Raw genomic sequence first — 25,902 nt, 5'->3', positions numbered from 1 at the left:
CCAGGATCATGGATTATTACTTTGATTTATATTTCTTTTTTGCTATTGCTGTTTGTACTGCTTTTGTAATTTATACTTACCAATGGAGTCATCCCTTTTGGCTGTAATAAAAAGACTCCAAACCCCTCAGTTTAAAATTGCCCCAGAAAACTTGCAGAAGATACTTGAAAAGAATGTACTGGGTGATTTTTAAGGGTGAATTATAGCATCCCAGTTGGCTGAAAGGCTGGGATGTGGATTCATTAAGCTGTAAAAGTCATAGTGGTATGTACCCCTTTAAGTAGTGAAAGTTATAATATGGGTTTCCTAGTAAAAGTAAAATATATGATGTGGGTTTCCAGAAAAAGTTTCTATCAGTGAAAGTCATAATAATAATAATGAGTCCCTCTCAATGAATAATGTAAACCAAGATTAATGGAAGTCAAAAGAAAGGGTACTGACCAGAACACAATCAGGACATGACCAGTCCACAACCTTGCATGCCTGGGACTCCAGCCAAAACAAAACTGATATGGCACCCAGGTGTCTGGAACCTGAGGCAGCACTAAATTGAAGAAATCCCAAAATATCAGCTAATCTGCATCAATACACCATGCAGTTTCTCCTTTCTTTTTCTTTTTCTATAATTACCATGAGGATTTTGGGGTGATCTTTGTAGGAATCCAGGATTGTCATACAGTGGTTGCTCCAGAGTGCCCTTAATATACATATCCCACTTTGATTATTAAACTTCTTATATAAACAATCTGGAGTTCCAGGCTCATTTCTTTAATATATAGATATTATTAGAAGAAATTCTTTATGTAACAAAACCTTGAATGTCCAAATGCAGGGAATTTCCAGGCACAACAGTTCCTAAGTTAGGAAATTCTCTATCAACCAGAGAAGGGAATTTCTTTCTTATTGCCAATCAACACACATTAGTTTATTAAGCATTCCAGGTATCATGCAAAATTCTGGAGATGGAAATTTTAATCTAGCATGAATTTTAGCCAGTCACTAGAGTCTCTTATTAATTTTCCTGAACTCAACCAATGTACAAATATATAATACATAACTTTCATGGTCAACTATAGATTTTATGTGAGTAAACAAACAAGATGAAGAAAAAATATAAGCAATAGTGAGAAATGAAGTCATATAAAAACACCAGATAATGGTAATTCACAGGATAGAGAGGGTTAAAGAGAGAAACTTTTAGAGCTTCCTCAGCATGTGGGAAGGAAATAGATTAGCTACCTCTTCCTTGAAGATATTTCCTCATGATCAGAGTTTGGCTATAAAAAATGAGTTTGCTATGAAGAAAATAAAGTCTATAACTTTCTTGTTTCCATGGTTGACTTTATTCTCAAATTGGGAAGGAAGGGGGAAAGATCACCATCTCTGTTGTCACTTGAAGATGAATTCAGAAGTATATCTCAGGGTAGCACTGTCTTCTTCAACCCAAGTTGTTCAATGTTCTATTTCTTCTTGGGTTAGGAACACTTTAGAGACCACAAGCTCAAGGTCCTTAAGATGGTTTAAACTTCTTTCTCTATGGGTTGCAGGAGGTGTCTGAAGGTATAAAGTCTCTAAATACAAAATACAGTAGGCTAAAGAATTTACATTTTATTCTATGGACAAATGAGAATCAATTGAGGGGATGGAAGGGTGAAAGTGCCTCCCCTCCCAGAGTGAATGGAACAGCAGCCCAGGAGTCAGGAGGACCCGAGTTTAAATCCAGACTCAGACACTTAATACTTACTCAGCTGTGCAACCTTGGGTAAGTCACTTAACCCCATTATGTTTCAAAACCCCCCAAAATAAACAGAAGAGAATCAATTGGGCCCAAATATATGTCCTGAATTATTTATGTACTTAAATAATATGCCTTATTATTTTAGAAATCCTGTACAAAGTGGGTTGCAGAACTTCTTGACTCCATATCCAACATTCTATACACTAGTCATCTAACTGCTTCTGAAATCCTGATTCATTTAGACATTATAAAGTAACATATAAATCTGAGTTCTTATTATATATGTATATATTTATATTTATATTTCCCTTTGGAATAATATATGTACTTTAACAGTTCTATTAGAGGAAACAACCACCAAAATGCACACCCACTACAAACAAATAGCCCTACCTTGCTATCTTTTCCCAGGAATAAAATCAACAACTTTTCTAAGAGTGGTTGTAGAAGCAGGTAGCACTTGATAGGTCTAGATATAGTTCTGTGTTATATAATAAATATAATAAAGAAATAAATAAAGAAATGGGAGTTTTCACCTGTTGACTTGCAATAGAAACATTCATCACAAGATTTGTACTTTTTAACACTGAGTTATGCAAAGTAGATAGGTTTAATTGTTTACATTGACTTTAAAATGTGAAAACATCACTCACATATGAGTTGAGTCTATTATATGATACATTCAAAGGTGGCTTTGGAAGTCCTCTGTTCAAAAGAAAACAGTGATTTGTATAATCTCAATTAAATCCAGGATGTGCAGAGCAGGAGATCATAGAGTAGAAGATGAAATATGTAGCACCTGCTGTGTCCCTTGAGAAGCATATAAATGAGAAGAAAAAATACTCAGTAACTTCAGTTTAATGCACATTTCCATGTGTTGTGTAGTCTATTGGCTCTCTCTCTCTCTCTCTCTCTCTCTCTCTCTCTCTCTCTCTCTCTCTCTCTCTCCCTCTCTCCCCCCCCCCCCCATATAGAAGAATTGAAGCATATCTGGATGTTTGTTGCTTTGTTTCTGTCAGGCTACATATACATAATACAGTGCCCCAGGATTCTTTAATGGATAAAAGATGCACTACAAACAGAAGACATTATTATCACTGCGTGTAATTTTAAGACATTTTCTATAATAAGCATAAATATTCAGTGCCACAGGATAGTTGGTACATTAAGGAAGTGTGCGCTCATGGAAACAACCAAAATGGCTTCTTTAAATGCTGATGGTCTCCATATCTGAAGAGGAGGGGTTAGCCTAGGCTGTTAGATTCCTCTAGGAAAAGAGTATTGTGGAAAGACTAGAGTCAGAGTCAAGCAATCGGGGTTCCAAACCCAAGTCTAAAATTACAAGCTAACTGAGCATCAGTTTCATACTCATACCCAAGGCCAATTTTGAGCTCTATGATATCGGGAGCTAAATTCTTATTGAATTATAGAAGTGACCAAAATGTTAGTATTCTTAATAAAGTGGCTAGTTCCTCACAAGAAAATCTAGAAAAATAAGGTCACCAAATATCATTCAGCAGAAAACTTTTAGGCATTACTTAGGGAAGCTAAATGCAACCCTAGAAGATGTAGTGGGGATACTCCTGGGGACACTCCTCCAAAAGGGTACTCAAACTCACAGATTAGAGTACCCAAAGGGCAACTGACTGTGCCTCCTTCCAGAATACTAGTTCTAAGTTCTATTACTGTCGCTTCTGAGGTCCCACCTATATGCATCCCTTTAAGAATCATTCAGTTTGTGCTTATTAGCTTTTAGAAAGTGGTTTTACTGAGAATGTAAAGCAAGAAATGTTGTATCAAAGAAAAATATAAATACCTCATTCTGTGTTTTAAGTAAAAGTCTACAACAAGCAAAAAATTAATATATCATTATGCTAGATACTAGAATTATTTTTAAAGAGAAATTTTTTACTTTAGCAGATACTTCCTTGTGTCCTTGGACTCAACATAAGACATTTAGAAGTACCATATATACTTGAATAAGAAAAATAGCAGGATGATAAAACATTATTTAGGATGAATAGTCCATTTCATCTAATAGAACAATAGTCACTTGATATGTTGCCAACATTTCTGAAGAATCATTGTCTTAAAACTACTCATTCCTCTTTTACCACTCCCCATAAGGACTATGTCCCAGTCTATCATGGGTAATTTGTTTTTGTTTTGTTTTGTTTTGTTTTTAGGGTTTTTTTGCAAGGCAAATGTGGTTAAGTGGCTTGCCCAAGGCCACACAGCTAGGTAATTATTAAGTGTCTGAGACTGGATTTGAACCCAGGTACTCCTGACTCCAAGGCCAGTGCTTTATCCACTATGCCACCTAGCTGCCCCTATCATGGGTAATTTGAAATAATCAAGGAAACCTCTTTAATACCCTGATCTTTAGAATCAATATTATAATTTCTTCCTGTAATAGGTAAATAAGTTATGCCCTTTAATTGGTCATAATTCTAATCCCTTGTGGGAAAGAGGGAAGACAATAAATTTAACTAGCCATGAGACAGTTTGCATTATAAATTTGATTATTATCATTAATGCATTTTTCTAGCTCTTTAGCTTTTGTTCTTAACCTTTTAGATGCTTTCCTAAAAGAAAAATGATGGGTCTTAAAGAAGGTAGGGGGAACTAGGTGGCATAATAGATAGAGCACCTACCCTGGAGTCAGGAAGATCTGAGTCCAAATCTGCCTCAGATACTTAATACTTACTTTGTGACCTTGGGGAAGTCACTTAACCTTTTTTGTCTTGGGAGAAAAAACAAAAAAAATTAAAAAGAGGTAAAATCTAGAGGGGAGGGGAGGGGAGGCTAAGTGATGCAGTGGATAGAGCACTAGCCCTGGAGTCAGGAGTACCTGAGTTCAAATCCGGTCTCAGACACATAATAATTACCTAGCTGTGTGGCCTTGGGCAAGCCATTTAACCCCATTGCCTTGCAAAAAAAACCCTAAAAAACAAAAAACAAAAAATCTAGATGGGGGGAAAACTTTTTACTTGGGAATACTTATTTCTTAACATTTTTCATTGAACTAAAAAGGAAATTTTTAATGTACTTTCACTTTTGATATAAAACATTCCCTCCAAGCCTAAGGCACACTCTTCTCTTAAACCCACAATGTTCCAGGTAGTGAGCTCAAGTTTAATGTAGGGAGTCATATGTGGGAAACAAAGGTACCTCACAACTGCTGTCATTTAGCCCCATTCTCCCTTTATTGCATTTTCCCAAGTTCCATTTAGGAATTCTGTACTTAAGGATATAGACCATCTAGATGTGTACATGTTTGTATTGAGTCCATAGGTAGTCCTTCTCAAAGGATCATGAAGTCACATTCTCTCACACTATGATTCTTAAGTGACTATTTCTCTTCATCCTCTTGTTTTCAATGCCTCCTACTCCCAGTGCAGATGCTGCCAATGTCTACTGCTGCTCTTGAGTATGTCTGAATTACCGTTCAGTTCTGACTGCCAACAAGTCCTTTGATAGAACTTCTATCTCAAGGTTGCTTCTCACCTATTCAGGGAGACAAATAAAAAAGAGAGGCAACCTATAAGCTTGTTTAGGCAGTAACATAATAAGTGCTTAAATAAGTGTTCATTGATTGATTGATTGATATGGTTGAATTAAAAACTGGGGTAGCTGACCTTCCCTAATTCTCAGGTGGCAACTCCATACATCAGTCTTCTAACTTCATAGTCAAATCTCAAAGAGAATAGGAAATGGATGAGTCACTCCTTTTGCAGACACACTCAGTTTCAGGTGAGTAACCCCCTCAATCATTAGTTCTTCATGCTCCATAGACAATTAGAGGATTCTTTGTCATCACATTATCAAACAGTACAAACCCTAGGTCATCATAACTAGAAATATGTTCATCTCAAGTTTCCATGAGGTCTCTTGGATTAGACCTATACAGGGAAGCACATGCTCCAAAGAATGGTCCCCCGCTGGTCAATCTATTCCCATTATACACTGGTCCTCCACTGTCAAGTCAATCTCCATTACAAAGAGAAAAATTCAATATAGCTTCTGGTATAAATAGTCTCTACATTGTTGCCTATTCTACCTAGCTACTGGGAACATTTGTGTGCCAAAATGTATTTTATGCTCAAGAAGAGAGTTGACAATTTTTGTATTGATTCTTTTAGAAAATGACATAACACTGAAAAATCAATGCTATTGTATAATTGTGGGTCTCCAAAGGTCTGAAGTTGAGGGTTACTCAAAGGCAATAGGGAGGCACATGATGAATATAAACAAGCTGCAACTTATCAGAAAGAATTGAACAAGAGAATCAATGTGAAGAATATAACCAAAGTGATAAATCCCTGAAAAAAAGATGAACTGACCTTATAGAAAGAGTAAGGCATAAACAGTCCTTGTTCTCCATTGACATTCTTGTCATATAAAGAGAATATGAGAAAAAAATTTAAAAAGAGAAAAAGTAAGATTTTTAGCATATTGGGCTAACACTGTGTTTCAAATTTATGTTACTTGGAAGACACGAAAGAGACTTTCACAAAGTGAGTAGGTGGGAATGAGTTTAGAGCTGCATCTTTGGAGAGAATGTACATAGAAATAAGATCATAGATCCATTGTCACATAATGAGAAGCATTAGAGGGAAATAAAAATGACCATCTCAAATTTTGACCAAATTTGGCTTTCTTATTTTTGCAAAAGAAAAGAAACCCTTCTTCTGTCAACAAATGTACAGATACCAATAATAAGACATCAACATTTAGAAGAAAGTTGACAGTGGAAAGTATATTAAGAGAGTATAATATAAAATTTTCACATTTTCAACTTGATGACAATGAATAAGTGCTGGAGACACTAAGGTTAAAGTTCAAATATGACCTTAGACAATAGCTTTGCAAATTTGGTCAGGATACTTAACCTCTATTTACCACAGTTCCTTCAGCTATAAAATGAGGATAACAATAATAATAATAATACCTACCTCATAAGGGTTGCTGTGAAGATGAAAAGAGATAATAATAGGAAAATATATCACAATGCTTGGTACATGTAAACACTATATAAATGTTAGCTATTATTATTATTATTAAATAATTTAAATAATATTAAGCTTCCCCCCTTTAAATACAAAAATGACTCAACTATTCTCTTAATTGCCATTCATTATGTTTAAGTAGCCCTATAGGTGGCTCCTGCAATAGAAAAATCAAGAACAAAATTTTAAAGCTAAAGATGTCCAAAGAGAAAAATCAGTCCCTTTTGTTGTTGCTGCTGTTGCTGTTTAGTGTAACTACTGTTCAGCATTCCCAAAAAAGGAACTTTACTTTTTTACTTTCAAATTCCCAATGAAAGAACTGTCATTTTTTCTTGATAATATATTCCTGTCTCAAACCAGAAGAATCAAAAAAAAGTTCTTCCTTAATCAAATCCTTCTGTTCCTATTTTTTATCTTGTTCTTAGTGGAAGCATTAAAAATCACTAATAAGAAAATGTGTTTTGCATGATTTTCATGTATAATTGATATCATATTGCTTGCCTTCTCAGTGAATGGGGAAGGAGTGGGAGGGAGGGAGAGAATTTGGAATTCAAAATTTTAAAAGAAAGGAAATGTTTAAAATAAATAATATATTTAAAAACAAAAACAAAAAGAAAACCACTATTACTCAGAAATATTATCCTTTCTCATCCAGGTTGTCTACAATATGTTCTTAGAATCTGTTTTATAGCAAATCACAGTAAAACAGTCTTGATTGCGCATGTGCTTTTTACTTGTCTGTATTCAACTGTACATATGCTGTTTCTTTGCCTCGTCAGACAAGTACAAGTCATTGAATGAGCAAATAAAATAAGGTAGAACCCTTTGTTATTGTCAAAGGATTAGAATGGTTTGGCCTGCACTTTAACTGCTAAATCTTTTCTTTGCTATCTTTTGCTAAAGAATACAGGTCCCGTAACCTTTCTTATTTCCTAAGTTTTTCATCAAAGGACATCTGGTATAGCAAATCGAGAGTTCATCTTGGGGTGAGGAAGACCTGAGTTCAAGTCTCAATTCTGAAACTAGTTCTGTGAGGTAAGTCATTGAACTGCTCAGTCTCAGGTGTCTTATCTGTGAAATTGGCATCATAATAGATGTTATTCACCAATCAACAAGTAATTAAATAATATGAAGAGGCAGTTATGAAAGGAAAAAAATTCAAGCTATCAATTGTCATATAGAAAAAATGTTCCAAATTAGAAAACTGCAAACTAAAACTACTCTGAGTTTCCAACTACCAAACAGCAGATTAGGAAAAATAACAAAAATGGAGAATGACAAATATCAGAGGAGCTGCTGAAAAATAGGCACTTTAATGCACCAGTGTTGGTGGAATTTTTAATTGATCCAGTTATGCAGAAAAACAGGTTGGAAATATTCCACCAAAGTTACTAAACTATGCCTAACTTTAATAGACCTATATATCCAAAGAGAAAAAGGAAAGTATTTATAGCAGCCCTTTTTGAGATGGCAAAGACTGAAACTAATGGGATACCCTTCAATTAGGGGCTGAACAAATTATAGTGTATAAATGTAATGGAATATTACTATGCTGTAAGAAATGATGATAGGGATGGTTTCAGAGAAACCTGGAAGGATTTGTATGATAAATCATTGCAAAGTGAACAGAACCTTGAAAACAATTTTATACAAGTAACAATATAAAAATGAATAATTTTTAAAGACTTTAGAACTCTGGTCAATGCAGTGCTCAACTATGATTCCAGAGGACCAATACTGAAGAGACAAGAGAGACAATGTATTCAAAATAAAAAAGGAGACATACATATGTGGACATAGACAATGTGAATATTTGTTTTGCTTTCCTATCATATTTTTACAATGATTTTTTTTCTCCTTTTCTTTCTTAATAGGCAGGAAGTAGGAATGTGAAGAAGAAAAAATAAGCTATAAGAATTATCTCATAAGGCTGCTGTTGTAAGAGTGAAATGGGATAATGTGTGTAAAGGTCCTGGCAAATAAGACTATAAATGTCTGTTATTTTTCTTTATATTTCCTGGCTTTTCAAGCACATCATTTTGCACAGCTTAAACTGAAGATATTGCTTTTATAAATTATGAATATGCAAGAAAAATTAATATATGAATTTTAAATGGGAGGCATCTAAATGTATGCAATTTAATTCAACAAACATTTATTAGGCACCTATTATGTGCAAGATAATATACTAGTCACTGGGGATACAACTATAAAGATGAAAATAATTCCTGTATTCATTATCATTACTTAGAACTGGAATGGGGCCTTAGATATCATCTTATCCTATACACTAATTTTTCTTGTAATTGAGACTTAATGTCCCCTTATTTGAATTTATTCATTCATTCAATGGATATATATATGTATATAAATACATACATGCATACATATTTATATGGATGTGTGTATATAGAGCCTGACATGTTCAAGACACTTTGTTAGGTATTTTAGGAGTGCAGATATAAGACAAAAATTCCTGTCCTCAAAAAAATCAATCCACCATCAAGTAGCAAGAGACATAACTGCAGCACAAATAGTATGTGATAAGTCAATCTATTAATCAATAAACTTTTATTAAGCATTTACTCTATGCTAAGCACTGTACTAAGCACTGTTGTTGCTGTTGTTGTTCAGTCCTTTTTAGTCACATTTGACATTTTACAGATGAGAAAGACAAGATAAAGTTTAGTGACTTGTCCATAGTCAAAGTTTTTTTTTTTATAAAGTCCTTGACCTTCCAGATAAGGGAGTCATCTGTATAGAGATGATAATTGAACCCATTGGAACTTACAAAATTACCAAGGGAGCGAATATATAGAGCAATGAATAAAGAAAACCTAAGATAGACTTGTGGGGAAACTTACAACTAATGGGTATCACATGGATCAAGATATAACCAAAGGGGGGAAGCTAGGTGGCATAGTGGATAAAGCACCAGCCCTGGAGTCAGGAGTACCTGGGTTCAAATCCAGTGTCAGACACTTAATAATTACCTAGCTGTGTGGCCTTGGGCAAGCCACTTAACCCCATTTGCCTTGCAAAAAACCTAAAATAAAAAGATATAACCAAAGAACCTGAGAAGGAATGGTTAGACATGTAGGAAGGAAAACCATGAAAAATCAGTCAGAAAAAGCTAGAGAGTAAAGTTTGCCATGTAAGTAATCAAACCAAAAGGTCAAGGTATTTAGAAAATGAAGAGGTTACTTTTTGTCTGGTGATCATGAAAAACTTCATGGGAGCAATGCCATTTGAACTGGACATTCAAATAAATTCCACAAATATTTTTACGTATCAATTATGTGTTAGACTCTATGCTAAATGGATAAATATTTTTTAAAAATAAAATACTCAAATTAACAAAGCAAGAAAAAAAGAATTTAATCCAGTCTCAGAAAACAAAATTGAACAACTCAAGGAACTTGTAAAGAAAAAAAAGGAAAGATGAGATCAGATGTATTTAATACTGAATTTTATCAAAGTCAAAAAGAATTCCATTATTAGATAAATTAGTTTTTAAAAAAGCAATAATCTTTTCAAGACCATACTGTGAGACAAATATTAATCAGATAAGATAAAATGAAGAAAGAAAACTATAAAATAATATCTATAATGATATAAATTTTTAAAGAAATTTAAAGTATTAGCTAAGAGGGCTATATATTAAAATGATTATAAATTATGAACAGGTTGAATTAATAGCATATAATGAAAGTTGGTTCAATATAACAATACAATTACAATAATCCATACTAATTTTAAAAAACTATGAAATCACATGATCATATCAATAAATTGGGGGGGAAATTTTGTGATAAAATATACCTTTATCTTAATTTAAAAAATTTAAAAAACAAAGGTTCAAATGATAAAGAGTATCTCTCTAAAACTAAGCAAAAAGCATTAGTTCTATTAGAGAAATGCTATGAGCCTTTCCAATAAAATTAGGAGTAAAGCAAAGACAAATATTGTCACCACTATTATTTAATATAGCTTTAGAAATGTTAAGACAAGACATTGAAACTAAAGAAATAAGCATAGTTATATAATAAATAAATAAAATTGTCACACTCTAAATAATGATTTTTTACTTAAACAATCTTAAAGATTCAATTAAAAATTAATAGAAACAATAACTTTAATAAAGTTGTAAAACATAAAGCAAATTCACAAAAATAATCGTATTTCATATTACCAACAAAATTAAGCAGTAAGAAATAGTAAAAGAAATTCCATTCAAAATAATTATAGGATATATAATTCACCTACCAAGACATGTTCAAATATAATAATACAACTACAAATACTCTTTCTAAAAATAAATTCAGAATTAAATAAATTGAATTTTTTAATTATGCAGTTCTATTTGCTAACAAAATAAAACTGATAATATATAAATTAATGTCATTCAATGTCATATCAATCAAACTACTAAGGAGTTACTTTACAGAATTAATGGGGGGGGGGGATAGTAACAAAGTCCATAAGGAGGAAGAAAAGCTCAAGAATCTTAAAGAATGAAATAAATAGCAAAGTAAGGAAGTGTAGGAATACCAAACTTCAAATTATAATTCTACAAAACAGGAATTAACAAAATTATCTGATTCTACTTTAAAAAATAAACAACAAATTTTACAAAAATGAAAGAAACACCAGAATCATTTGAAAATACAAAAACTCCAACTGCTGAGATAAGGACTCACTATTAAACAAACAAAAAAATCTTAGAAAATTGCAAAAAATTAATTTAGAATATTACATACAATACACTACAATAAACTCCATATGTTATAAGACTTAGGCACAAGGGATAATCTCATAAACAAATCAGAAGAGGAGGGAAAGAGAAACCATTTTTCAAATATGGATAGAGAGAGGGTCAAATAAGCAATAGAGGGTATCGTATAGATAAAATGGAATATTTTGAATACATAAGCTTGAAAAGTTTGTGCACAAAGCTAATGCATTGAGAATTATGAAAGAAACAGTTAACTGGAGACAAGCTTTAATAAATGTATCTAGTAAAAACCCAAGATAAACAGTAAATTGACTCTATAATATACAAACAATAAGAGTTCTTAGAATTCATTATATCTAACCACCTTATTTAAAGCACTAAGAGATTTAAATTGTTTCTCTAGGGTCAAATTGTTGATAAATGCTTCTAATAGAGCTTAAATTCATATCTCCTTGAGTCCAAATCCAGTATTTATACATTAGATCATAAAATATATAAATGTTCAAAAAATGCAAAGTTAAATATTAAGAGGTAGAGGGTAAATTATCAAAATAGTATAAAAATTCTTCAAATCACTGTTAGAGGAATGCACATCCATCAGATAGGTAAAGATAACTAAGAAAGAAAATGACAATTATTAAAGAGGTTCTTGAGAGACAGAAATAGTAAAGAGCTATGAATGAAGTTGTGGTATTAGTCCAACCAATCTGGGTGGCAATTTGGAAATAATCCCTCAAACTGCATATTCTTTTATCCATATATTGCCCAAAAAGGGAAGGGTGAAAAAATCAATATACACAAAAATAATTATTGTCATAATATTTGTTGTTAACAAGAAACTGGGGATGTGAGGAATGGTGCATATAATTAGGGCAGCTAGTGGCAAAGTGGATAAAGTGCCATGCCTGAAGACTCTGAGTTCAAATCTAATCTCAAATACTTACTAGCTGTGTGATTCTTAACCTTGTTTCCTCATCTGTAAAATGAACTAAAGAAGTAAATGATAAACCACTTCATTTTTGTTTTGTTTTTTGACAAGAATATCCCAAACAGGGTCATACAGCATTTGACAAAACTGAAAACAACAACATCATTTGGGGAAGGACTGAACAAAACAGTTTGTGAAGACCATAAAATGTCCCATAGGAAACAATGAAAATGATAAATTCAGAGGAACCTAGGAAGATTTGTATGAACTGATTTATAATAAAGTGAGCAGAAGCTGAAAAGAAGTGAAGCAGAAGACTTATGATAATTCATGCATTTCACCTTTTGACAGAGAGGTGATGGACTAAAGGTACAAAATTTGACATATGTTTTCAGAAAGAGAAAATATGCAGATTTGCTTTAAGTGATTCTGCTTTGTTACAAATGAGGACTTTTACTAAGTTGAATAGATTCATGGGAAAAGTAAGAAAGAAATGATAGTTATAGTTTTAAAAGAGGAAAATATCAATGAAAAACAAAAAACTTAGGAGAAAGAGTTTCAAAAAGGGACTGGGACAAACCAGCATTAGAAACATTATGCTATATTTCTCATATATGTAAAAAAGCTGTAAATAATAGAAATCTATTATATTATCTACAATTCTCTTTTTATTTCTTTTTCTTTGTATGGAAAAAGGCTCATATTTTATGTTTGTCAAATTCATAATTAAAAGAAAGGATCAATTATAAATAGCTTCACAAATAATATCATGTTTATTAAAATCACTCTTAGACCTCTGTACTTGACCTAATTTCACCCCTTGGTTCCAGTTTCACAATATCACCTGTCTATTGAACATCACAATTGGAAAAGGAAATGAAAAAAAAAAGACCTCATTGTCTTTCTCCCAGAAGCCCACACTTCTTTTAAATTTCCTTATTAGTGTCAGGGGCTTGACCATTTTTCTAGTTTCCAGGTTCAAAACCTCAGCATTATCCTAAAAAAGTTCTCTACTTTCTTACTCCACATATTCCCTCAGTTGCCAAATGTTTCTATCTCCACATCATATATGTATGTGTATGTATTTGTGTGTATACAGCCATGTTTCTAATTAATATTTACTTTTCTATTTCACATACTTGCCACGTCTTGTTTTAACTATTACAACAGTCTCCTAATTGGTGATTTTTCATAAAACAAAGATCTGACTATCTATTTCTTTAATAAACTCTAGTGGATCTCTATGATCTCTATCATTTCTAAAGATCAGATAGGAAATCTTCTATCTGTAAAGCTCTTTACAAACAATCAAATCCCTTCTCATCTGTCCAGTCTTACATATTGCTCTCCTTAATTTCCCTGTAGTCACACACCTATTCTCTGTTCCTCATAAATGGTTCTCCAGCTTCAATTTCTGGACCTTTGAGTTATCTGTCCCCTATGCCTAGAATATTGTTATTCTTCAATTTGTTAACTTAGCTATAGTGTCACTAAATTTAGGAGACCTTTCTGGTCCCACCCAATAGTACTCTAAAGTTACTTTGAAACACTTCATATGTAACTTTTATAAATTTATCTATGTACACATTACCTCTGCCATTAGAATGTAAGTAGCTTGAGGGCAGGGGTTTATTTTTCCTTTTATTGTTTATTGCTAGAACTTAGCATGGTGTCTGGCACATAATAAATACATTATTAATGCTTGATGATGAATTTATTGGTTGAAAAACAAATCTAGATTTTGAGACTAGAAGGAGAAGTGATATGATTAAAAAAGAAATTTCCCCAATTTTACTGAGATGGAGACTCAAGGTAATTAATTGACATTTGACAATTTGACAAATATGTCATTTGATAATATGATAAATGGAAAATTGACAATAATTTGCTGGAAGAGAGTTTTTAAGTAGTTAATGAGATAATTCCAAATTATATATATATATATATATATATATATATATATATATATATATATATAGTCTTTAAACCCAGAGCGATAAAGAATTTTTAAGGAAATAAATATACTAAAAGATGGATATTTTTGATAGATTTTCCCTGAGAGATATTTTTTCACACTTTGGATCATATACCCACAACCTTTCAAGGTCTCTATAATGATATTAGTAGCCTGATTGCCAAGGTAGTCAAATATTCAGTAATCTTTATTTGTGACAGGACAATGAATCTCCAATGAAAAACTTCACTTAAATTCCTGTCAGCAACTCTGACGATTATGTAACTACTACAAACACCTACATCCCAGCCCAGTTAAATAACATTAGCAGCAAAAGTTCAGTATGTGTGAGTAATGCATAATGAACACATTTTGAACATCATGTGGAAAAGGCAAATAAGTCTTTCACAAGCTCTTAATGTACAAGGAAAAAAATTTAAATATGCCGTGAGGAGGAGGGAAACAGAAGAGGTTGAGTGGAGGGGGAGTATTGAAGAGGAGTAAACCATTAGCCCATCTCCCTAGGTCCCCAAATACATAATCCATTGAAGAAAGAAAGGAGGCAAAAATATTCCTGTCCAATCTCGATTTCTGCCTCCTTTCTTTCTTTTTCTTTTGTTGCATCTTTTCTTTCAGGGTATTATAAAAAGACATAACATTACTCTGGGAAATTTGGAATAGGTTTGTTAAAAAACAAGAATAGATTTTTCAACTTAATATCAGGAAGAACTTTCTATCAGAGTAGTCCAAAATTTAAGGTGCCATGAGAATAGTCAATTCCTCATCATTTGAAGTATTTAAGCAAAAGCTACAGACTATGCAGGAGATCCTGCAGAAGGGATTGGATGAGACGTTTGACTAAACTATGTCTAAAGTTTCTTTAAGCTCCTAGATTCAACAGTTCCTACCTAGACTTGATTGAAATACAGATGTTCAATATGGACCAATGAATCAACGTCATTAAAATAAGCTACTATGCCCATGAAAATAATCTTCCCAATCACAAGCCTATAGAAGTGGGTTTATATATCCCCTGTGACTTTGATAAAGAACTATTCAGTCCCTCAACAATTCCTATCCTTTTCCCATCAATTGGAGAATGGTTGAACAAATTGAGGCATATAAATGGAGTGGAATACTATTATGCTATAAGAAATGAGACAGATTTCACAAAAACCTGGAAAGACTTAAATGAATTGATGCTGTATGAAGTGAGCAGAAGCAGGAGAACTTTGTACATTGCAACAGCAAAAACAACATTGTGCAACGATCAGCTACGATAGACTTAGTTCTTCTCAGCAATACAATGATTCAAGATAATTCCAAAAGATTCATAATGGAAAATGCTATTCACATATGGAGAAAGAACTATGGAGTCTGAATGCAGATTGTAGCATAGTATTTTCATTTTTTCCTGCTTTTTCTTTCTCATTTTTTTTATTTTGTTCTGATTTCCTTTTTCACAACATGACTAGTGTGGGAAATGATTGATATGATTGTTACATATCAGATTGCTTGCTGTCCTTAAAGGGGATGGAGGGAGGAGAAAAATCTTATAAAAGTGAATGTCGAAGGGGCGGCTAGGTGGATGTTGAAGGGGCGCCTAGGTGGTGTAGTGGATAAAGCACCGGCCTTGGAGTCAGGAGTACCTGGGTTCAAATCCGGACACTTAATAATTACTACGTGGCCTTGGGCAAGCCACCTAACCCCATTTGCCTTGCAAACCCCCCCCCAAAAAAAGTGAATGTTGAAAACTACCTTTACATATAATTATAAAAAAACTAAGATACTATTAAGTGGGAGGGGGAATTCCTATCCTTATAATAATATGTTAAGAATCATAACTTTTATATGTAAAAGCATACTTAGACATCATTTAGCTCAAATGCTCATTTCATGAATGAAGCAACTGAGTTCAATAAAAAGGAAATAGTTTCAGAAATAGCTAATTGGTGACAAAACCTAAATGATAACCATTTCATACTCACTTCATCACTATCTCCAAACATCTCCTTCCAAAGGTACTAAGAATTAGAGACTGGTCAGGGAATAGTCTTCTTCCTTCACACCTCTGCTTGGAGTATCTGCTACATCTGCACAAAACCCCAGAGATTGATAGGAGGTAGCTGGGTATTAGCAAACTGTTTGTGTGGACTTAGGAAAACCTGAGTTTAAATCATGCCTCAAACGCTCATTGACCGTGTGAACCCGGGCAATTCATTTCAGTTCTTGTGACTTCAACTTCCTTATCTGAATAACAATGATAATAAAAGCACCTTCTGTGAATTATTTTCATTATTATCCTCATTATTCAGATAAGGAATAAGGATGAAATGAAGAATTATTCATGTAAGAATAATTAATTCATATATATCTATACATGTATGGGTATATATATATATATATATATATGCAAACATTTATGTAATTTGGCCTTATTTGATTGTTTTTAAATGTATAAAAGACTGTGTCCCCCTATATTCAGGGTCCAGTTCTAAACTAAAGAAAGGACCTGGTCTTAATTTGTTGGGTAATTTCCAATATTGCTTAACAAATTTATATACTTGGAAGAATGAACCTTTGTTTCTTTATTCATTTGGTCATTTGAGAGAGAGAGAAGAGACAGAGAGAGAGAGAGGGAGAGAGAGAGAGAGAGAGAGAGAGAGAGATGGAGGGAAGGAGGGAGAGAGGAAGAAAGATAAAGAAGGGAGAGAGTTAGAGTAAAATTTGCTCTACAACTTTACCTAATCCATATAAACCCCCAAACTTCTTTCCTTCTGTTCTGGACTGAAGTTCCATATAAGTGATTATAAGTTCATGTGAGTTCAAAATCTAGTGCCTAGTTTTCAGGGTAGATGTGCCAGCAACACCTTCCCCAATATTCTGTTACCAAAAGGAGTTAATGAAAGAAGTTCTACAATTTGAAAGATTAGATATCTGTTTACCTGAAAGTATAGCACCAGAACTGATAGATTCCCATTCTAGATAAGAGGAAAGTACCTGAAAATTAAAGCTATCCAAGAAGAAAAGTTTCCTTGATAAATAATAAGTTTCCTAATACTAGAAGTGATATCTTGAAACTTGAATGGCTAGCCAATTGTTGGGGATTCACTCTAGAGGAGTCAAGTTGACCTGGGTTTCTACTAAGAAATTTTGCAACTCTATGTCTCTATGTCCATTGACTCTGGGGAAAAAAAGAATGCCCTTTTTGGGCTCATTGTTTTTAATTCAGTTGGAGGGAAAAAAACAGTTCAAAATAGTTCAAATTAACCAAATTGTTAATAAACCATCCACAAAATCCTACACTAATGCCTTTTTGTGGAATGGAGGTGATCCAGGTTTGTCAAAGGCTATTCCAGTGGATATGAACTCTGAAAGATTCTACTAAACTCAAAAGGTTTCAAATTTCTTCTCCAGGAATCTCTTTCACAACCACCTTGTTATCCACACCACAGACCATGACCCAGGAAAACTTCTGCCCTGAAGCATACCTCTCCTGATGATAATTGCCCCTTCTGGAATACCATTACATAAAGCCTGAACCACTTAAATCCTCTCTGACCCTCTTCCAAAAACTCCTCCATAACCACCTTGCTGCCTCTTCCCTCTAGCATAATACATATTTTTCCTCACTTATTGTTCCTACCTGTGCTCCATTTCAGTAATAAAGAAATCAAATACATTAAATATTGATGAAAAAAACTTACTTTTACTGATGATGATTGTTTTTCATTCAAGCTGATCTTCAAACCATTAACAGAATTCCTAGGAAATCCATAAAGTATGAGTGTCTTTATCAGATTGGGGGATTTTTTTTTTCCCATGGGACCTGGAAATTTTGTCTCTATGAACTCTGAGACACATAAATAGATATAAACATATAGACATATAAACATTTAGGGGACAGCTAAGTGGCACAGTGGATAGAGTACCAGCCCTGGAGTCAGGAGGACCTGGGTTCAAATTCAGCCTCAGACAATTAGTAATTACTTAGCTGTGTGGCCTTGTGCAAGTCACTTAACCCCATTGCCTTGCAAAAACAAAAAACAAACAAAAATTTATAGACACACAAATATACCCACACAATTCATTTAATATGTACATATACTGAGAAATAGAATTGGTCCAAAATTATAGAAATCTCCAAATGAAGATGATCTGCTGCAACATGTTCTCTCACACTGTCATAAGTGATAAAGGGCTAGTTTGAGACTTTTATTAAGAGGAAAGATCTTAGGATTTTCTTCCCTTCCAAATCCATGTGACTCCTAAGAAACAGGCCTGAGTCATTGACCTTTTTATTTATTTTGTTTTCCTAGCTGCATAGAGTTTTAACCTTGCAAAGTTAAAGGTAAGGAGAACATTTTTATGAGATTCTGAAAAACAGAATCCAAACTGGATTTTGCAGTCAGCCTAGCCTTAATGTCTCAAGGAGCAAGTCTGCAACATGTTCCTTCACAATGTTATGAGTGATGAAAGGTTAAGAAATTTTTCCAAGAGATATTGATAAACATGACATTATATTGCAAAGTACCAGAATCTATCAGCTTCGTCAAACTGTGTCTCCATAAAGGATTTGCATGAATTGAAGCTGGGTGAGATGAGCAGAATCAGAAAAACATTGTACACCCTAACAGCAACATGGGGGTGATGATCAACCTTGATGGACTTACTCATTCCATCAGTGCAACAACCAGGGACAGTTTTAGGCTATCTGCAATGGAGAATACCATCTGTATCCAGACAAAGAATTGTGGAGTTTGAACAAAGACCAAAGACTATTACCTTTAATTTAGAAAATAAAAATCCATTATCTTATGTAATTCTGCTATCTCTTATAATTTATTTTTTTCCTTAAGGATTTGATTTCTCTCTTATCACATTCAACTTAGATCAATGTATACCAAAGACTAACAGACTGTCTTCAGGGGGGGTGGAGCAAGATTACAGGAAAAATTATAAAACTCAAAATTAATAAAATCTTTCTAAAAACAAAAATTATAACAAAATAACACATTTCAAATGGAGAAAAACAGAGATCAGATGATGTCTCTCCATATTGATGATGACAGGAAGCTGCTTCCTGGGGAATCATGTAAAGAAAATTAAAGGGAAATCAAAGAGTCTGAAGTACAGAAGGAGATTTCCAGGTCCCATTCTAGATAGTTAACCATGTTGTTAAGAAGAAGCTCTCTGATTGGTTTTTGAAGACATTGAAAATGTCTACCATCTTTGGCTACTTCTTTCTTGAGCTTTGACTTATCTTCTTCAGCTGCATCCTGTAAGTATGACAGATCTGGTTAGAGACTTTTATAAAGGGAAAAGATCTCAGTCTTCTTCCAATATAATGCCAAATGACTCCTATAAAACAGGCCTGAGCTATTGACCTTTTTATTTTTTTTTCTAACTGCATGGAGTTTTAACCTTGTGAGGTTAAAGGAAAGGAAAGCAATTTATGGGATTCTGAGAGACAGAATCCATATTGGGGATCTTGACCCAGTGGATTCTGACCCATCCAGCAGTATTGTCACCTTTAGACATAAACTTGGTGGAACAAATATACTGTAGAAACTGAATTATGAATTATTATGAATTATGAAATTATGAAAATTATGAATCTAAATCCCATTAGAAACAAAAGTAGTATGAGAAAGAGTATGTCTCTCTCTCTCTGTTGAAAGAAAGTGTTTTTACATTTGTTCTTGATATATCATTGAAGTAAATATCCTTTAGTGAAAGTTAATTAATGTTAACTGGGGTCATGGTTAGCAGTCACCTAAAAATTGGGGAAACACAGCTAGAGAAGTTCAATTCAATAGCAGAAAAAGATATCCATAAACCCCTCAAGGAACCCTAGAAAGTTAAAGGGAAATATAGAACTTGCCCCATCAGAGAGTGGGGCCAGGACATACTCATTATAAACACCCTTGAATGGTCTAGTAACTTACATAATTTAAACATCATTGAAAATTTGTGGGCTATAATCAAGGATAGTCATAGAAAAGTAGACTGTTCATATTTGTCAAAAGTGCACTTAATATTAAATGTGATGTGATTCCAAGATGAATAATTTAAAAATGTGTCAATACTTTATGAATTTAATGATCAAATAATATAAAACATGGATGCAAATCCATCAAAGCAGCAAAGGGAAACTATTTTGCATATTATGAGTGTTTTCATATAAGAAGGTGCTGGGTAGGTTTTATATATATATATATATATGTATATATATATATATATATATATATATATATATATATATATATCAACAAATTTAGCTATCTCAATTTATCCTAATTAATTTTCACATCACTCTATATCAATTATTAAACAAACATCTATTGCCAGTACTCCCACTTACTATTGCCAGACAGCATACCAAGAGCTGAAGCCCTTCCTACCACCACCACCACCATCACCTACTACCAAAAAAGAAATAAAAAATAAATATAAATTCTGATGGAAAATAAAATCTGTAAATAATAATAAGTTAAATTATATATATATACATATATATGTGTATATATATATATATATATATATATTCATGCAGATTATAGCCTGGATACAGATAAAAGAAAAAAATCATAGTACAGAACAGAGAGAAGGAACTACAAAAGAACTCCTGCATCAGGTGGGACTTTAGCTAAGTTCTTAAGGACAGCTAGGTGGTGAAGTAGATTGAGTGTCAGCCTTGGAATGAACAGAAACTGAGTTCAAATCTAGTTTAGCTGTATGAACCTAAGCAAGACACTTAATCCACTTTGCCTTAGTTCCTCCTCTATAAAATGAAATGGAGAAGGAACTGGGAAGCTACTTCAGTATCTTTGTTTAAAAAAAAAACAACAAAAAACAAAAAGGAGTCACAGAGTCAGATCCAATTGAAACAACTCAGTAACAACAAACAACTAAGAAAATATGAGAAGCCAGGAGGCAGACATAAGAAGACAGAACATTTCGGGCATGGGAAAATGCAAAGTCATGGAAATGGAAGATGGAATAAGGTATTCAAGGAACAGCAAGTAGATCATTGTAACTGGTTCATAGAATATATTAAGGAGAGTCAATAATTAAAAAATTGGAAAGTTAAAAAAAGGAAGTGGGGTATATGTGTGTGAGAAGACACCTTGTCTTTGGGTTTTGCATAAATACAACAATATTAATTCAGAGCAAGGGATGGTAGAGAGGAGAAAGAGAGACAGAGGGAGAAAGACAGATATATATATATATATATATATATATATATAGAGAGAGAGAGAGAGAGAGAGAGAGAGAGACAGAGAGAGACAGAGAGAGACAGAGAGACAGAGAGACAGAGAGACAGAGAGACAGAGAGACAGAGAGAGGGAGAGCATGGCCCTGGAGTCAGGAGTACCTGAGTTTAAATGCAGCCTCAGACACTTAATAATTACTTAGCTTTATGGCTTTGGGCAAGCCACTTAACCCCCTTGCCTTGCCAAAAAAAAAAGAATGGATTGTAGAGGGGAGATATTTAAAATACAGATATTAGTTAGAATTCGATTTCTTAGGTAAAAAGTGGTAAATAAGAACGTAGATTAAGGTTGTGGAATTATGAGTGGATAGAAAGGGCTATACACATAGACTATTTAAATTACCTGATAAGGAGAAAGAATGTGGAGCAGGAAAGTAGGAGATTTAACCCTGATGATACTATGCCAACAAGAGTCTAAGAAAATCTAATACCCAGTCTCTGAAATTATTATCTTGGAAATACTTGCATCCTTAGGACCAGGAAGACAATACCAATCAAACTGGTTTTCACCAGTCAACACCTTGGAACAAAGAGGTATCATTTCCCAACTCTTTAGTGTACTCTGTGCTTAAACCTTTAGGTACCTAATAGAATAACTCAAAGTGTACAGCTTTCCCAGTCACATGCCACATAAGATAAAACAAATGTAGAAACTTTAGAGAGATCTAACCAGATTATAAGATTCCCAAGAGCTATATGGTTTTGCCAAATCAGGGATTCCCCAGTTCTCTTTTTCTCCCTCTTATTAACATTCTCAGTTTGTCAGTTGCCAAATAAAACAGCAATGAGCATTTATTAAGCCATAAATGGTAGGAATACCAAAAAAAAAGGTCAAAACATAGATCCTGTCCTCAAATAACTCACATTCTAATGAAGCAGACAACATGCAATATAACTACATGCTTGCAAGATATTTCAGAGGAAAAACACTAGTAGGGGATGGGGAAAGACTTCTTGGAGAAGAGGGGATTATATTAGAAAAAGAAATTTAACAAGCCATACATGAGCTCTTTAAGAAAAAAACAAACAAACAAAAAACCCAGAACCAATAGATTTATAAATGAATCTTACAAAACATTTTTTCTTTTTTTTGATGTTTTACTTTTCCAAATATATGTTATGAAAGTTTTTTTAACATTCATCCAAATGTACATGTATATTTCTAAGTTACAAAATTTCCTCCCATCCTCCCTTCCTACCCCCCCTCCCCTCAGTGTTGAACAGTCAGGTTACTATTGCACACACACATATATAGACTAACGAGGAACTGGGATTAAGGGAAAGAAATACATAAGAGATATTTTTTTAAAAAAATAAATATAGTGTTCATCAGATTCTGAAGGATTTTGTTTTGTTTTGTTTTTCTTCCTCTAAATGGGGATAGCATTGTCCATAGCCAGTCTAATACAGTTGTCCTAGCCCACTGAACTGCTGAGAGGAGCTGCTTCCATCAAAGCTTTTCATCTCACAATGTTGTTTTCAAGTATACATTGTTCTCTTGGTTACAAAACATTTAAAGAATGATTAATTAATTCCAATATCACATAAAAATAAGTAAAGGAGTCCTACCAAATTCTTTGTATGACACAAATATGCTTTTGATGAACCAAGTAGAGAAAAAGAAAAAAAAAGAAAAAAGAAAGAAAACCATCGATTAAGTACCTTAATGAATACTGATGCAAACATTTTGAATAAAAATACTAGCAAGGAGATTACAGCAAAACATCACAAAACCATACGCTATGATCAGGATGGATTTATGCTAAGAATGAAAGACTTGCTCTATACTGGAAAAATTTTAAACATAATTGACAATGTTTATAACAAAAACAATAAATATCAAATAATTATACCAATAGTAACAGAAAAAAAAACTTTTGAAAAATACAATAGCCATTCCAGTTAAATATACTAGAAAGCACAGGAATAAATGGAGCTTTTTCTTAAAATTAAAAGTATATATCTATATCTATATATGTATATATATATATATACATATATATACACACACACACTTATATAAAACCAAGAGCAAACATTATCTATAATAAGAAAACTTTTCCAATAAGATGGGGGGGTGAAGCAAGGATGTCCATTACTGTCATTATTATTCACAATTGGACTAGAAAGGCTAGCTATAGTAATGGGACAAGAAAAAAATTGAAGGAATAACCATAAGCACCAAGGAAATAAAATTATGACTTTTGCAGAGGATATGAGGTTATCCTTAAATAACTCTAGAGAATCAATTAAAAACTAAACAACTAACAACTTTAGCAAAGTTGAAGGATATAAAATGAACCCAGACATCAGCATTCCTATTTATTATCAACAAAACCCAACAAGAAAAGATAGAAAAGAAATTCATTTTAAAATAGCTGGAGAAAGTATAAATTACTTGAGAGTCTACTTGCCAAGATACTCAGAAGAAGTATGTGAACAAAATTACAAAACACTCTTTACACAAATGAGGACAGATCAAAACAAATGGAAATATGTTAACTGCTCATGCGTAGGCCAAGCCAATATTATAAAATCTACCTAAATCTATATACTTACTCAGTGTCATACCAATAAAACTACAAATGAATTGCTTTATAGAGCTAGAAAAATAATAACAGAATTTATCTGAAGGAACAAAAGGTCAAGAATATCAAGGAACTCATTCCCCAGTTGATAAATGGTCAAAAGATATGAATAAACAGTTTTCAAAAGCTATAATCATATGAAAAAATTCTTCAAATCATATTGATTAGAGAAATGCAAATTAAAACAGCTATGAAGAATCAACTCACACCTTTCAGATTGACCAAGATGAGAAAAAGGGGAAATGATCAATTTGGAGAGGTTGTGGGAGGATTTGGGACATTGATACATTCCTGGTGGAGTTGTGAACAGACCCAATCATTCTGGAGAGCAATATTGAACTATGCCCAAAAAGCAATAAAAATGTTCATTCCCTTTGACCCAATAACTCCAGTTCTAGGCCTATGTCCAGAAGAAATCATAAAGAATGGGAAAAGTCCCACATGTTCCAAAATATTCATAACAGCTCTTTTTGTAGTGTCAAAGAATTGGGAATTGAATGGATGACCATCAATTGGGGGATGGCTAAGCAAGTTATGGTACATGTTATTTAGTTATAACTAAATTTATTTAGTTATTTAGTTATAACTAAACAAGTTATAGTACATCAATACTATGGAATACTGTTGTTCTATAAAAAAAACATAAATGGATGGACTTTTGAGAAGCATGGAAAGAGTTACTGGATCTGATGCTGAGTGAAGGCAATAGAATACACCCATTAACAACAACATTGTGAGATAATCAACCTTGATGGAAGCAGCAACTCTCAGCAGTTCAGAGAACTAGGAAAACCATATCGAGTTGCTTGTGGACAATGTTATACCCATCCAGAGGAAGAAATGCAAAACAAAACAAACAAAAAATAACCCTTCAGAATCTGATGAGCACTTTATAGAAATTATCTCTTTCTCTTAATCCTAATTCCTCAAACCAAAAAAGACAATGCTAACCTGACTGTTTACCACTGAGGGGAGGAGGGTGGGAAGGGAGGGTGGAAGGAAATTTCATAACTTAACAATATACTTGTGCATATGGATAAAAAATAAAATAAAGATGCTAAAAAAGAATATCAAGGGTATCAAAAGTGAAAGAAGAGAGTCTAACAGTACTGTCAAACCATACTACAAGGCGGAAATCATCAAAAACAATGTGGTATTGGTTAAGAAATAAAGTGACTGATATATGGAATAGATTTAGCTACATAGTATATAGAAATAAATGAGCACAGTAACCTAGTGTTTGATGTACCCAAAGATTCCAGTTACTGGGGCAAGAACTGCCCCAGTTTACAAAAACTGCTGAGAAAATTAGAAAGTAGTTTGATTAAAAACTATGCATATGGACAATATCTCCTACTTTCTTGCTTTTTTTAGTATCATGGCTAATATGGAAATATATTTTATATGTGTAATTTATATATTGCTTTCCTTCATAATTGGTGAGGGAGGAAAAAAGAAGACAGAGAATTTAGAATTCAAAACTTTTTAAAATTAATATTATAAACAAATTTCTTTGAAAAAGAATAAATCTATAAATCACTAATAATTAGAGAAATGCAATTAAAATAACTCTGAGCTATGACCTTATACCTATCATACTGACTAATATGACAGAAAAGGAAAGTTACTACTCTTGGAGGGGATATTGGAAAATAGGGACATTATTGGTTTGTT

Source organism: Macrotis lagotis, chromosome 1, assembly GCF_037893015.1.
Source record: "Macrotis lagotis isolate mMagLag1 chromosome 1, bilby.v1.9.chrom.fasta, whole genome shotgun sequence".
Lineage (NCBI taxonomy): Eukaryota > Metazoa > Chordata > Mammalia > Peramelemorphia > Peramelidae > Macrotis > Macrotis lagotis.
Note: the sequence above shows the minus strand (reverse complement) of the source record.